The sequence below is a fragment of the Hypanus sabinus genome, chromosome 21, assembly GCF_030144855.1.
Source record: "Hypanus sabinus isolate sHypSab1 chromosome 21, sHypSab1.hap1, whole genome shotgun sequence".
Lineage (NCBI taxonomy): Eukaryota > Metazoa > Chordata > Chondrichthyes > Myliobatiformes > Dasyatidae > Hypanus > Hypanus sabinus.
Window position 1 is genome coordinate 9,223,712 of NC_082726.1, and position 6,108 is coordinate 9,229,819.

The following is a 6,108-nucleotide window of genomic DNA, read 5'->3' on the forward strand; positions in this document are numbered from 1 at the left end:
TGAGCGAGCAGACAGAGGTCTAACCACCCACACAAAGGATGACATGTCCAGTACAGCACAGAGCTGAGGGACATGGTCCAGTTGAATTTCCAAACAGAAGTCTCCAGACTAGAGCAATAAGCAATCTGCTGGAGCAACTCAACGGGTCAAAAAGCATCTATGGGAGGAAAAGAATTATCAATGTTTCGGGTCAAGACCCTGCGTCATAGCTGAATTCTCCAGCAGATTGTTTGTTGCTGCAGATTTCAACATCTGTGGATCCTTGTGTCTCTTGAATGGGACTGGGACTGGGGCCTGAGGAAGGAAGGTTCAGCCAGTAAAATGAAATGATAGTGAATTAATCCATTTGGGATTTGGAAAGAAATAATGGGGAGTGTGGAGTTCTAGAAAGGTTTGAGACAAGTGGGATGAATACTATTGAAGGGGAGCTGAAAAAACACTGACACTAGTGTTTTTTTCCTGTGTCAACATTAAAAATGAATTTTATTGATAACAACTTCATACAGATCAATCTTTCTTTGCTGCTGCTTTTCTCGTTGTTGCCAATACATTACTGAGTTCTTCAGTCTTCCTCTTGGCCCGAATATAGGTTCCAACCCTCTTTTTAATGACTTTGAGTGCATGCTTATCTTTAGAGACTTCAGCAATTCCATTGAACGTTTCTCATAAGGGACAAAGCCGCAGACCCCACAGATTAGATCTCTGACAGACTTGGTATGCTTGGTCAGGTGCCCTCATCTGCGGCTTTGCCTTGGGCTGGTCTCGTTCTTGGTGACAGGGTGACCTTCGTGCAAGCCGACTGCCACAGGATACCTGATTGCCATTTTTGACGATTATGGCAGCCAGGCCGGAAGGCAACACTAGTGTCTTTCATCTGACCAGTTTCTTTCTCCACAGATGCTGCCCTACCTGCTATATGTTCCCCACATTTTCTGTATTTATTTCAGGTTTTGTGTTTGTGCTTTTTATTAATGTATACATTCAACTTTTCAAAAACCCCATTGTCAAACAGATCTCTGAATCTTTAAAACTCATCTCTCAGGATTGTATTGAAAGTGAAAGGGTTTATTGATTTAGATTTATTTTACGTTAAAGTCTTGGTTGGCAGGGCTTGTTCCTCTGTTGCTTGCTGTACACCAGATCAAACCTCACCTCTGATCTTTAACAACTGGCTGACTCACAGACCTACTAGAGCCGGGCTCTTAAACCTCACTCCAGTTAGAAAGTCATAGAGCACTCAGTGGAAAAAGCCTGCCTATATACACAGTGGCCACTTTATTACATACACCTGCTCGCTAATGCAAATGTCAAATCAGCTAGTCATCTGATAGCTTCTCTAAGCATAAGAGCATGCAGAAATGGTCAGGAGGTTCAGTTGTTGTTCAGACCAAACATCAGAATGGGGAAGAGATGTGATCTAAGTGACTTTGACCTTGGAATGATTGTTGGGGCCAGACAGGGTGGTATGAGTATCTCTTTCATGCACAACAGTCTTTAGAATTTATAGAGAATGGGGCGAGAAAAAAAAAATCCAGTGAGCGGCAGTTCTGTGGGTGAAAACACCTTTTTAATGAGAGAGGTCAGAGGAGAACGGCCAGACCGATTCAGGCTGAAAGAAAGGTGGCAGTAGCACAAATAAGCTCACATTACAACAGTGGTGTGCAGAGGAGCAGCTCTGAAAGCACAATGTGTCAAATCTTGAAGTGGATGGGCTACAGCAGCAGAAGACCACGAACACACACTCAGTGAGTACAGGAGGTAGCGAATGAACTGGCCACTGAGTGTGTTTACCCCGTCAATACCCCTCATCTGTCATCTGATTATTCAACATTACACTGTGGCAGCTTGTCCTGCACAAGCCCAAGACCACAAGAAGTTGGAGAGAGTTATGAACACAACCCAGTCCATTATGCTAACCAGCCTTCCCTCCATTCACTCTGTCTACACTTCCCCTACCTCGGAAATGCAATCACATAATCAAAGACCCTCTTCTCCCTCCCTCCCCCTGCCCCCACCATCCATTGGGCAGAAGATACAAACCCTGTAGAATATATACTACCAGGCTCAAGGGTAGCTTCTAGCGCAGTGTTATCAGGCTCCTCATACACAAACTCTTGATCTCCCAATTTGCCCGTGCACCTTAACGTTTACCTGCATTACACTTTCTCTCCAGGACTTTATTTTGCATTCTGTTTCCCCTTGGAGTACTGTGCAGAAGTCTTAGGCACACTAGATTTTTTATAAGGTTTCAGATGCTACTGTTTCCACTGAGCTCTGATCTCAACATCATTGAGGCTGTCAGAGATTACCTGGAGAGAGAGAAGCAAGCAAGGCAGGCAAGGTCTACAGAACTGCAGCAAGTTCTCCAAGATAATTGGATCAACCTGCCAACTGATTTTCTTATAAACTGCACAACCGTGTACCTAAGAAAGTTGATGCAGTTTTAATGGCGAAGGGTGGACGCACCAAGTATTGATTTGATTTAGTTTTTTACATTTTACTGTTCTTTATGGTAATTTTTTTGATAATTAGGAACTTTTCATTATTCCTGAAAGCATTTCCCTTTACAGAATTCTTTTACATGTGCCTAAGACGTGCACAGTACTGTACTTCTGTATGAAATGATCTATCCAGGTAGCATCAAACAGAAGTTTTTCACTAATGAAGGGTCTCAGCCCATTACATCGATTGTTTATTCCCCTCCATAGATGATGCATGATCTGCTGATTATTTTTGGTATGCTACTCTGGAATTCCAGCAACTGCAGAATCTCTTGCATTTAAAGTTTTTCACTGTACCTGGGTACATGTGACAGTAATAAACCAGTTACTGATTCCCAACAATTGCAAGGTAGAGGAGATTAGGGGGAATGGGGGAGATGAAGGGAGTATACGGAGCAGACACAGACTGCTTCGGCTGTGGATAATTCCACATGACAGACACCTTGGAGAGGACATGTTCCGATGCTGTCTAATTAATGTGCAAATCACCAGCCTTTCCAACACCAAGAGATAATGAATACTGCAAGCCTTTCGTACGTCAAACGCTGGCACCTGCACGTGTTTACCAAGCCACAAATTAAAACGTTAGACAAAAATTATATTACACTTCGGGTGACTGGCATTAGCTGGCTGCTGAAAAGCTAAACCACTAACACCTAATTTGCTTCCAGTAGATGTGCATATGTTGAAAGGATTCAAAGCTGTTTCCAGAATTTTTATTTGAAAACTGTTAGCATTTGTTAAATCATCGCAGTAGCAGTGGTTCTGCAGGTCTTCACTGTCACTGAATCTCTGTCTCTGCAGCTGGTGAAATCCAAACTAGTCATCAAAGTCCTGCTTGGAGAAAGTCAGCCTGTTTGGCTAGGGGTGTTAAAGAGAGAGATAAAAAGAGACTGACTTTATTTGTCACATGTACATTGAAACATACAGTGAAATGCGTCATTTGCATCAGTGACCAACACTGTCTGAAGATTGTGCTGAGGGCAGCTGAGTGTTGCCATGCTTCCAGTGCCCGCATCTTGCTAACCCAAACCGATTCTGTATATCTTTGGAATGAGGGGGGAAACCAGGGCACTTGGAGATTCATCGCCTGCTGGCCCTCCCCACTTTAGCATGGAACTAGTGAGGCTGCCAGCTCGTACCCTGTCGAAGTTCCGTTCTAATGAACTACTTCCATCGAGCGAGTCCAAAGACAGGCAGCCCGATTTGTCACAAATACCTATGAGAGAGAAGTGAGTGTTACCCAGCTTTTGAATTCATTAAAGTGGAACATTTCTCCAAGATAGATGTGAAGCACACTGCCTGACCTGTTTTTACAAAATGTTAAATGGTCAGTTTGACATAGACTACCAATCCTACACCAAACCCAAACCTATTAGGAACAGATGAGGGCACTCATTTCAATTTGAAATGCTAACTACCAAGTCAGATGTGTACAGCAACTCATTCTTCCCCTGCACAATTGAAGCATGGAATAATCTTCATCCTACCATAGTCACACAATCAAACCCAATTAAATTTAAGAAATCTAAGAAATTTAAGATTCTTCAAAAATCTCCTTTTTAAGTCCACCCTCTGCCACCTCCAGTTTAAATTCCATGTGGAATATTTTGAAGGACCAACAACCAAGAACCCGTGTTCCTTATTAAGGAACAACTTACTTGTAACTGAATAGTAGTGCTAAAGAGAGATAAAAATGGTGAGGTAGTTTTCATGTCTATTGTCCATTCAGAAATCTGATGGCAGAGGGGAAGAAGCTGTTCTCAAGACATCGAGTGTGGGTCTTCAGGCTCCTGTACCTACTCCTCGAGTAATGAAAAAGAAGCCCGTCCTGGGTGATGGGCCTTTTTGAAACATCACCTTTTGAAGGTGTTCTTGATGGAGGGGATAGTTCCATCCCATGGTAGAGCTAACTGAGTTTGCAACCTTCTGCAGCTTTTTCCAATCGTGAGCAGTGGCCCCTCCATAACCAGATGCAACTAGTTAGAATGCTCCCCATGGTACACCTGTAAAAGTGTGATAGAGTATACCAAATCTCCTCAAACTCCTAATGAAATAAAACCGCTGGTGTTCCCTCTTCATAATTGTGTCAATATGTTCGGGCCCAGGAACTTGAAACTGCTCACCCTTTTCCTCTGCTGACCCCTCCAATCTACAGTTAGACCATGGAATTCTCAAGCTCACCAGTTTGGGACATCCTGGCTTTGTTGATTGCTACTGCATGGGTTCATTGAATAATAATTCTACCCAAATGCTTTGATCTATGACCCCCTCACTACACCACTCCTGGAGTAATCCTGCTGTCCGTATCTTCCTGCCTATGTACTGTATGACACGTAGCCTGTATATCTGACTCTGCATCCCTTGTCTATCTTGTTTCTTGAAGGGATTGTCTTATAATTGCCTCTGCTTGCATGTGGTACAGTGACTGAATGGCAGTGTGCATTGGAAGCTGATCATTGGCTGAATATGAGAAGAAACTTGCAGCCATGTCTCTCCTAACAGAGAGGGGATCAACCCCAGAGCTGACTGGGTCTGTGGTATATCCAAGCATGGTCGTACATGAAATGATTGTTGGACACTGTTGGAAACCTTTTCTTTTCATTGAGTTACTTTGATGTTTGGTCACTGTCGTTGGGCAGGGAAGATCCTGCCACTAACCATTTTTCAGTCTATTGATTGGAAGGAAAAATATTGATTAAAATCAGAATGTATTGTTGTGGAAAACAGCATCCTGCGTGGATCATGTGATCTGACAGAAAATTTATGGAATTGAAGATGAATCAATGTCCATATATCCCAAAATTCCTGTTGAGTGTCTTTAACACTAAGCAGAACACAGAGGCAGGGTTTAACTATTACTGCAAAGGATTATATAGGAAATATTTCAGCTTGGCAGGATTCAATGTTCATAGAACATAGAACAGTACAGCACAGGGATAGGCCCTTCAGCCCACATATTGTGCTGCACTAATCAATTTAGTAATAAAATGCCCAGAAATCTAATCCTTTCTGCCTACACCATATCCATATCCTTCCACTCCTGTGCCTCATGAGCACTTGTGTCATATCTGCCTCCACCACCCCTCCAGACAGCTCATCCCAAGCATCCACTACCTTCTTGCCCTCCACATCTGCTTTGAACTTGCCTCCTCTCACCTTAAATGCATACTTTCTGATATTAGACATTTCAGCATAGGTAAATAATGCCTCTCATAAGCCTCAAGACTCAAGTTTCTGTGGACCCCAGTGTAGTTGTTGGGCATAAGGTGCATTGTTGGGGTTGTTGTGATGATTTATTTATTGATTTACAGCATGGAGCCGCGCTGCCCAGCAAATCCCCCGATTTAACCCTAGCCTAATCATGGGACAACTTACAATGACAAATTAACCTACCAACCAGTACATCTTAGAAACATAGAAAATCTACAGCACAATACAAGCCCTTCAGCCCACAAAGTTGTGCTGAACATGTCCGTGCCTTAGAAATTACTAGACTTCCCCACAGCCCTCTATTTTTCTAAGCTCTATGTACCTATCCAAAAGTCTCTTGAAAGACCCTATTGTATCCGTCTCCACCACTGTTGCCAGCAGCCCATTCCATGCA

General features: G+C 43.0%; 1 pseudogene; it reads right to left on the reverse strand.

Moving 5' to 3' along the window:
- Nucleotides 1-507: 507 nt before the first annotated feature.
- Nucleotides 508-824, reverse strand: LOC132379189 (large ribosomal subunit protein eL36-like; annotated as a pseudogene).
- Between the last annotated feature and the right edge of the window lie 5,284 nt (nucleotides 825-6,108).